The following is a 9987-nucleotide window of genomic DNA, read 5'->3' as shown; positions in this document are numbered from 1 at the left end:
GGTTGAGGCAGGAGAATTGCTTAAAGCTGGGAGGTGGAGGTTGCAGTGAGCCGAGATTGCGCCACTGCCCTCCAGCCTGGGCTACAGAGCAACACTCTGTCTCAAAACAACAACAAAAAAACATAAAATAACTCAAACAATTAAATATAACCCTAGTGGTGAATGAACATTTGTCAACAATAACAAAGATATATTACTAAGAACAGAGATAGGAGTCCAACAAGAACCCAAGAGTCTTACTTTTTAATCACAAAATGAATCCTTTCCTTTGCAAGGAATTCCATAAGTAGATAGCCTTCTTAAAAAAGATTCCTGGCGGGGCGAGGTGGTTCATGCCTGTAATCTCAGCACTTTGGGACGCTGAAGCGGGAGGATCACCTGAGGTCAGGAGTTTGAGACCCGCCTGGTCAACATGGTGAAACCCCAACTCTACTAAAAATACAAAAATTAGGCGGGCGTGGTGGTGGGTGCCTCTAATCACAGCTACTCAGGAGGCTGAGCGAGGAGAATTGCTTGAACCTGGGAGGCAGATGTTCAGTAAGCCGAGATCATACCATTGCACTCCACCATGGGCAATAAGAGTGAAACTCTAGCTCAAAAAAGAAAGAAATATCCCATTGCTTTAAGGCAATGTAGACACAGCCAGACTTTCTACAAAAATCTGAACCACATTATAAAGCCAAAAAAAATCACCATCTAATTTTATTTAATACATACAGTACTAAATGGAAGAGGTAATATTTTCAAAACATAAACATTAGTGTAACCTTATTGGACTTTTACAAATAATTTTTTACATAACAGAAGCTGAAGATTCTTGTGAACTGCAACATTTCAGCAAGCATTTATTTACTCAAAATTAAAATAATAACAACAGCTATAAAAAGTCAAGAGCTGGCCAGGCGTGGTAGCTCACGCCTGTAACCCCAGCACTTTGTGAGGCTGAGGAAGGTCGATCACCTGAGGTCAGGAGTTCCAGACCAGCATGACCAACATGGTGAAACCCCGTTATCTACTAAAAATACAAAAACTAGCAGGGCGAGGTGGCACTCGCCTGTATTTCCAGCTACTGGGGAGGCTGAGGCGAGAGGATTGCTTGAACCTGAGAGGTGGAGGTTGCAGTGAGCTGAGATGGTGCCACTGCACTCCAGCCTGGGTGACAGAGCAAGACTCTCTCTCAAAGAAAAAAAAAGTCAAGAGCATGGGAAGTATTAAAATCAAACATAATCAACGGTCTCCCATCAGAACAGCTCCATTTTTTGGCTATCATTGTGTTAATGTCTATTTGCTAAACATTGATATTTGTACTAACGTTTCAAGTGTACCATGTAACACGTTAGTGCTGACTTAGGTTTAATATCCTTTGCTGTACACTAAACTTCAGTATTATATATCACAACAAAACTATCTTTCCCTAAGGTAATTACCACTAATATTGCATTAAAATTATGAAATGTGAAGTTTGTTTTTATAACTTCACAACAGCTGAACATTATTGTCTTTAAACAAAATAATCTAATCAATCACCATCACAATAAAAGCCCCACAACATAATCTGTTTCACCTTATAAAAAGCACTGACATTTATAAAATGGTCATAGTCAATTTATAAAACTGTAATAGCAAATTATTTTTACTCAGAATAGTACTAACTATAAGAAAAACATAGGCCAGGTGTGGTGGCTCATGCCTGTAATCCCAGCACTTTGGGAGGCAGGTGGATCACTTGAGGTCAGGAGTTCGAGACCAGCCTGGCCTACAAGACAAAAAACTCTGTCTCTACTAAAAATACAAAAATTAGCTGGGCGTGGTGGTGCACGCCTGTAATCCCAGCTACTTTGGAGGCTGAAGCAGCAAAATTTCTTGAACCTGGGAAGCAGAGGTTGCAGTGAGCCGAGATAGTACCACTGCACTCCAGCCTGGGTGACAGAGCGAGATTCTGTCTCAATCAATCAACCAATAAAAACATAAGAAGGAAACATTTACTATGTATTTATATGCCTGGTATTATGTGAAGCACTTTACTATCTTATCAAATCTTCGGGATGGATCTTCAGTTCTCATGAACACAAAAGAGGATATTAAGGCTCAGAAAGGAGAAGAGATGTGGCCAGGCTGTGTCCCCAGAGCCTAAGACGTTACCACTACGTTACGGTGCTTCCAAATAGCACATGTTATGAGGTTTTTGCTTTAAAATGAACCAATAAAAAACAAAGGCAAAAAAGGCGTACGCTATTAAAAAGTGGAAAAAACACTAAAAGAACCTTAAGCTCATAACTAAAAATATTATGGAAAAGTTATTTAATTCATTAGTAAATTTACTCTAATTCTAGACTTTCATTGAGGGGTAGGTTATATTACTCACGATGAAGAAAAAATGTTCAAGTATATTAACATAAACATCATCAATATGGTTTATCACGTTTAAATATTCACTTAAATCACTTCAGTTAAAATTCTGCATGTCATACAATTCTATAGCTTGCTAGTAGATTGCAAAATAAATAGTCATCCAAATAAAAACGGCAAAACACATGATGTTTTTCACTGGTTGTTGCTATTTTTAGGTGAGCATTTACTATATACCATCAGAGAGACGATAATAACAAATTGCTAATTTCTTTCATCATTATATAAAGGTGGCTTTAGGATAGAATAGGATAAGGGAAAAGAAGAATTTGAAATCTAACGTCAACTCAGCGATGCATCAAGACAAAGGCAGAAACAATAGGGGCATCTTGGTGAATACCGAATTTTTTCTTCAGACAGAATTTTGCTCTTGTTGCCCAGGCTAGAATGCAGTGGCACCATCTTGCCTCACTGCAACCTCCGCTTCCCAGGTTCAAGCAGTGCTCCAGCCTCAGCCTCCCAAGAAGCTGGGACTAAAGGCATGTGCCACCACGCCCGGATAATTTTGCATTTTTAGTAGGTCAGGCTGGTCTCGAACTCCCACCTCAGGTGATCTGCCTGCCTCGGCCTCCCAGAGTGCTGGGATTACAGGTGTGAGCCACTGCGCCCGGCCGAATAACGAATTTAACATAGCAGATTGAGAGAAACAATTAGTTTAAAAAAATATTATTTGGCCGGGCACGGTGGCTCACGCCTATAATCCCAGCACTTTGGGAGGCCGAGGTGGGTGGATCACAATGTCTAGAGTTTAAGACCAGCCTGGCCAAGATCGTGAAACCTTGGCTCACCTAAAAATACAAAAATTAGTGGGGCATGGTGGCGGGCACCTGTAATCCCACCTGCTCAGTAGGCTGAGGCAGAGAATTGCTTGAACCTGGCAGACAGAGGTTGCAGTGAACTGAGATCATGCCACTGCACTTCAGCCGCAGTGACAGGGCGAGACTCCATCTCAAAAAAAAAACATATATATATATATATATATTTTTTAATCAAATCCCTAAGATCCAGGGCTTTGCAATAAATATATAAAGAAATCCCAAATAGCCACACTGAAAGTATAAAAGAAATGCTAATTGATAATTAGAGAAATACAACTTTTCCTTAGCTTTCTAGTAATCTAGAAACAAAGAAAGTTTCTAATATTTAGACAGACACTACAAAGTGCCTTACATGGAAAGACGTGTAAGGATGGCATGACTCACCAGCAACCCTGGGCTTGTCCACAGTACCCCCATGATGAAACAGCAACTCCATTGCGTAAATGCTCATGAACAAACTATTACAGGACTTTTCCAGTTTAGACACACCATATTTCCTTTCAGACAATTCTTCAACCTGTTTACGTAGATCAGTGATACGACTATTCCATTTCTCTGAAAACTGACCAGAAGTTGATTCTCAATAATACATCCCTATATCACAGCAGCAATAACATATAATGACTTATTTCCTGTATTTTACATTCTAACAGACCATATCATTTTACTGCTTTCAAAAAAAATTTTCCCCTTTTTGGTGGTTCTTAGAATTAGTTTAATGGGAGACTATAAGAGAAGTTTTAAAGTTTAGTACCTCTTTTTAGCCTTTTAATTTATGAAAAGCAGGAGGGCAGAAAAGATCAATCAAATTAAACATGACAACAGGGAGGCCACAATGAGGAGGTCTCCAGGGGTCTTTTAGCAAACTTCCTAAAACATGTCTCAGCTGTATGGAAATAAGATTTTACAGTGGCGGTGGTACAGGCCTATAATCCTAGCACTTCGGGAGCAGAGGCTGGGCAGATCGCTTTGAGCTAAGCGCAACATAGTGGAAAACCCCCTCCCCTCCCCCACCCCCCAGTCCCGCCCCCGTCTCTACCAAAAATACAAAACTTAGCCAGGCGTAGTGGCAGGCGTCCGTAGTCTCAGCTACTTGGGAGGCTGAGGGAGGAGAATTCCTTGAACCCAGGAGGCGGATGTTGCAGTGGGCTGAGACTGCACCACTGCCAGCCTGGATGACAGAACAAGACTCTGTCTCAAAAAAGAAAAAACAAAAACACAAGGTTAAGAGGAACCCCAGACCTTACAGATACAAGTTTCACAGGGACCCCAAAGCAAAAATCCCAACCCTTTTTCTCCCAATCATTGAAACACCAGGAGGGTGTAATAGTTTTGCAGCCTAGCTGTAGCAGGCTGATGCCCCCAAGATGCCCACATCATAATCCGATGAACATGACCTTATATGGCAAAAGGGGCTTTGCACGTATAATGAAGTTGAGAGTCTTTGGCCAGCTTGTCGCCACAGGGTTTATGTACTCACCTGGATCCTTATAAGAGCAGAGCAGGTGATGGAGAGTGGTGGGAGGTGTAGTGATGAAAGCAGGAAACTCGAGTCATTCGAGAAGGGCAGCACAAGCTGAGGAGTACAGGCCGCCTCCAGGGCCAGGAAACGGATTCTCCCGCAGAGCCTGGGAAGGCACTGAGCCTGCTCCCACCTTGACTCAGTGGGACTGACTTTAGAATTCTGGCCTTCAGAACTGGAAGGGAATATCTCTGTGCTGTTTTAAGCCACTAAGGGTGTGGTAATTTGTTGCAGCAGCAACGGGGAACTAGTATTGTAGTGAAGCCTCAAAACCCACCTGAAGGGGCCAGGCGCAGTGGCTTACGCCTGTCATCCCAGCACTTTGGGAAGCCGAGGTGGGCAGATCACTTCAGGTCAGGAGTTCCAGACCAGCCTGGCCAACATGGTGAAACCCCGTCTCTACAAAAAATACAAAAATTAGCCAGCTGTGGTGGCGCATGCCTGTAATCTCAGCTACTCAGGAGGCTGAGACATGGGAATTGCTTGAACCCGGTGGGGGCAGGCAAAGGTTGCAGTGAGCAGAGATTGCACCACTGCCCTCCAGCCTGGGTGACAGAGTGAGACTGCGTGTAAAAAAAAAAAATAACCCCCACCTGAAGGAGGTTTCCAGTTCTGCCAGCAGTCTCCCACCCAACCCCCAAAAAGCAGACATTCCTTTGCTGTGGGCCATGGAGAGGCAGAAGGAAGCGCCTCCTCATGGCAGAGGCCTACCCAGGAGAAACCCAGGGGAAGGCACTGCCGGGCCAGCCCCTCTGCCAAAGCCATTTTCTTTTTTCTTTTTTTTTTTTTTTGAGACACAGTTTCACTCTGTCTCCCAGGCTGGAGTACAGTAGCACGATCTTGGCTCACTTCAACCTCTACCTCTCCAGTTCAAACGATTCTCCTGCCTCAGCCTCCCAAATAGCAGGGATTATAGGGGCGTAGCACACCTAGCTAATTTTTTTATTTTTAGTAGAGATACGGTTTTGCCATGTTGCCCAGGCTGGACTCGAACTCCTGGCCTCAAGTGATCCACCTGTCTCAGCCTCCCAAAGTGCTGGGATTACAGGCATGAGCCACCGCACCTAGCACTCGTCAAGGCCTTTGATGGCAGGTTTTTCCAGGTGATCCGTCCTTGTCTGGTCTGGCTCTGTCACACTCTCCCTCTCACCAAGTCCAAACCCCTAGCTAGTTTTCAGAGGAGGAGAGTGTGTACCCACCAAGTTCGAACCCCTAGCTAGTTTTCAGAGGAGGAGAGTGTGTACCCCAATCCCAGCTTGGTATGGTTCAGATCTGTATTTAACTCATGAAGCCTGGCTGCTCCCCAGGCCCTGGAGAAAAAAAGGGTCTCGATGCAGGTATGATACAGGACGGGCCTGTCCCCAGGACCGTGTAAGAGGGAAGCCCAATGTGCCACCAGGTTGGCAGGACTGGGGAAGGGAAAGTGTTATGGTAGCCCCAAGTCTAAAAAGAGGCAGCAGAGGGAGCAGGACAGTGCTCCCATGGAACTCAAGCCGCTGCCTGAGTGAGGTGAGGGAAGAGTGCATCCACTGACATCAGGGGGCAGAGAGGCGCGGTTCCAGCGCGGCTTTTCCCGCTTCTTGCCATGTTACTCTGATCCCCTTCAGTTGAGCCCGCCCATTTTGGGCCCAGGGTTGCCGCTGGGGCCTGTAACCAAATGCAGCCCCCCATGGCCATGGCCCCAGGAGTGGGGCAGAGCAGGGAGGAGTCCTGGACTGAGGAGACCCAGGGGCAGGAAGGAATGGGCCTCAAACTCCAGGAGGGGGTCCTTCTCATGGGTCCTGCTTTCTGGCCTCTCCTCGCTTACCCCTGGGCTGATCACCCTGGGAAGAACTGAGCCAAGGTTTCTCACCCTCAAGTCCGAGGGGTTCAATTACCGGGCCCTTAGGGAGGTGTCAGCCCCCTGAAACGATGCAAGGTGCCCGGCCTAATTTTTATATTTTTAGTAGAGATGGGGTTGCACATGTTGGCCAGGCTGGTCTCGAGTTCCTGACTTCAAGTGATGGCCTGCCTAGGGCACCCAAAATGTTGGCATTACAGGCGGGAGCAAACGCGCTGGGCCAGCCCTATTTATTTCAGCCTATACATTTTGCACTTGTTAAAAGTATTTGAACATACAATTCTGTTTTCTTTAAGCAGTCCCTCCCTGTTGCACACTTGGATAGTTTTTTTACTTTTTTAGACAGGGTTTACCTCAGTCTCGCAGGCTGGAGTGCTGTGATGGGATCATAGGTCATTGCAGCCTTGAACTTTGGGGTTCAAGTATCTGGGAAGCTGAAGTGGGACTACAGAGACGGGGTCGCGCCATGTTGCCTAGGCTGCTCTTTAACTCCTGGCCTGAAAGGATCCTTCCACCTCGGCGCCCGGATATAGTTTTCTAGTTTTCACCCACAGAAACACCGTGCTGGGTCAGAGTTTGTCAACTACCCTTCTCCAGCCAGCAACACACACAAGATGGAGGGGAAGTCGCGGTTACCAGGCACCACTCTGAAGACAGAAGAGCCCAGCTCCAGGCACTGTAGCGTCACTGTGACGTCGCGGAAGGCCTGGCGCTATTACGTCGCCGAGGGCACGCGCCTGTGACGTCAGCGAAGGCGCGCCCCAGTGACGACACAGACACCCGCCCCTCATGTGGAACCAATCGGAACTCGAGGTGCGGCTGCCCGGTCGTCCAGAAGCGCGCATGCGCAGACGGGCGGCCACAACGGGCCGCTCAGTGTTCGCATGCTCCGACCCGGCCGCCAACACCAGTAAGCTACAGGGAGGCGCTTTACCACTGCCTGTGCTACTACTACCGGCGCGACTTCCCAGCCTGCAACGTAGGGCGCAGCAAGGGCCTGACGCTGAGCGAGCAGGCGCTGCACACCAAGCGGTTGTCGCCGGGCGGGCACAAACAGATGGTCAGGCAAAAGCTCCTCAATGGCCACTGCAAGCCAGCTAGCTCCGGCTGCAGCCGTTGCCGCACACTCGCCTCACCTGAGCCTGGGTACATGCGCCCCCCAACACCTCCTCCAGCCAGGTCCCGGGGACCCCGCAGCGTCCCCCGCCGCCCGGCGCCGCTCATCCTGGGCAGGCTCGGCTCCCTCTGAGGCTGCCCTGCTTTAGGGAGCTGAACCCCCCCATCTTGACAGCTGATGGCCGTTGCAACAACATTAAAGCCTCTGGAACTTTGTAGCGGGGCTACAAGGGGCTAGGAAACGAAGAAAACATCTTTTTAAAAATATAAGCCATCGGGCCGGGCGCAGTGGTTCACGCCTGTTATCCCAGCACTTTGGGAGGCCGAGGCGGGTGGATCACGAGGTCAGGAATTCAAGACCGTCCTGGCTAGCATGGTGAAACCCCGTCTCTACCAAAAATACAAAAATTAGCCGGGCGTGGTAGCGGGCACCTGTAATACCAGCTACTCGGGAAGCTGAGGCAGAGGCAGAGAATTGCTTGAACCCGGGAGGCGGAGGTTGCAGTGAGGCGAGATCGCGCCACTGCACTCCAGCCTGGGCGACAGAGCGAGACTCCGTCTAAAAAAAAAAAAAAAATTGGTATTCTGATGTATATTGCACAGTGTGTCAACCTCAAATAATAAACAGGGTCAGAATCTAAAGGGAGTTTATTCATGCACAGAGTTTAAGGAGGGCCACCTGGGAAGCACGGATACCCAAGAGTGGAAGACAGTGTTCCAAGGCTTAGAAGTTTGGGATCACTTGGCATAGAGAAAGTTTAGGGAAGCTTAGCAGAATTTCAGCATCTCTCCGTTTAAGGCTTAATATATAGTTAAAACAATCTGATTGGTCCAGGTGGTCTTTCTTTCACTCTGTCACCCAGGCTGGAGTGCAGTGGTGCAATCGTAACTCATTACAGCCTCAGCCTCCCTGGCTCAAGCGATCCTCCCACCTGGGCATCCCTAGTAGCTGGGACTACAGGCATGCACCAACACACCTGACTAATTTTTGTATTTTTTGTAGAGACAGGGTTTCACCACATTGCCCAGGCCAGTCTCAAATTCCTGGGCATAAGCAGTCCTCTCACCTCGGCCTCCCAAAGTACTGGGATTACAGGCATGAGCGACTGCACCCAGACGAGGTGGTCTTTTTTCCAGGAAAGGTGTATTTACCTTCTACACTGAAGATGTAAGTCATGGGGTCTTTTGTGCCATCTGGTGTGAGTTAGGTACAGAACAATAAAGGAGGCAGTTAATCTGTAACAAAGATAAGTGATTGTAAGGAGAGGAGGACTAGTCTCTGGTCTCTCATAGTCATTTGCAGAATGAAAATAATAAGGAAGGAATAAATTATAATTTAAGAAGCAGAAGTTACAAACATGCTATGTAACTTCCCTCTTGGCATGATAAATTTATAGAGGGTCCTGATACTTTTTTTTTCTTTTATACTTGCTAGATTCTCTGCACTGTTGATCCCACAACAATTCTTCCAGGTAGATGCTGCTATCCACTTTTTTGTTGTTTGTTTTTGAGACAGAGTCTTGCTCTGTCATCCAGGCTGGAGTGCAGTGGCGTGATCATGGCTCACTGCAACCTCTGCCTCCTGGGTTCAAGCAATTCTCCAACCTCAGCCTCCCCAGTAGCTGGGATTACAGGTGCCCACTACCACACCCAGCTAATTTTTGTGTTTTTAATAGAGACCAGGTTTCACTTTGTTGACCAGGCTGGTCTTGAACTCCTGACCTCAGATGATCCACCCGACTCGGCCTCCCAAAGTGCTGGGATTACAGGCATGAGCCACCGTGCCCCGCCCACATTTTAGAAAACGGATTCTAAGGCACAGAGAGTTCAAGTACCTTTCCAAAGATGACACAGCTCCTAAAGTGCTAGGATTACAGGCATGAGCCACTGCTCCCAGCCTTTTAAACTCAATTTAAATTATAAATGTGATCACTATAGAAAATATGTGTGTTATTTATCTGCTGCTATGTAACAAATTACTCCAGACCTAGTGGCTTAAAATAAATACTTAGGGCCAGGCACAGTGGCTCATACCTATAATCCCAACACTTTGGGAGGCTGAGGTGGGCAGATCACTTGAGTCCAGCAGTTTAAGATCAGCCTGGGCAACATAGTGAGACTCCATCTCTACAGAAAATGCAAACATTAGAGGATTTTGCATGTGTGTGTTTTTCTATTTACACATGTCTGATATGAAACAGTTAAATGATAGACAACTGTGTAACACATGGAGCAGGTGCAGTGGCTCATGTCTGTAATCCTAGCACTTTGGGAGGCCAATG

General features: G+C 46.9%; 1 long non-coding RNA gene across 2 annotated transcripts; it reads right to left on the bottom strand.

Moving 5' to 3' along the window:
* Nucleotides 1–595: 595 nt before the first annotated feature.
* LOC129060617 (uncharacterized) lies at nt 596–7309 on the bottom strand. Of its 2 annotated transcripts, XR_010140654.1 has the most exons (6): nt 6943–7309; nt 5027–5148; nt 4708–4924; nt 4281–4418; nt 3612–3789; nt 596–3357 (listed from the first exon to the last, which is right to left on the bottom strand). It is a non-coding gene; the product is annotated as an uncharacterized LOC129060617 (long non-coding RNA). The 2 variants fall into 2 exon arrangements; XR_008527436.1 differs by having other exon boundaries at nt 3612–4418.
* Nucleotides 7310–9987: the final 2678 nt, after the last annotated feature.

This window comes from Pongo abelii, chromosome 6, assembly GCF_028885655.2.
Source record: "Pongo abelii isolate AG06213 chromosome 6, NHGRI_mPonAbe1-v2.0_pri, whole genome shotgun sequence".
NCBI lineage: Eukaryota > Metazoa > Chordata > Mammalia > Primates > Hominidae > Pongo > Pongo abelii.
The sequence above is the reverse complement of the archived record's forward strand: the minus strand, read 5'-3'. Positions and strand labels throughout refer to the sequence as shown.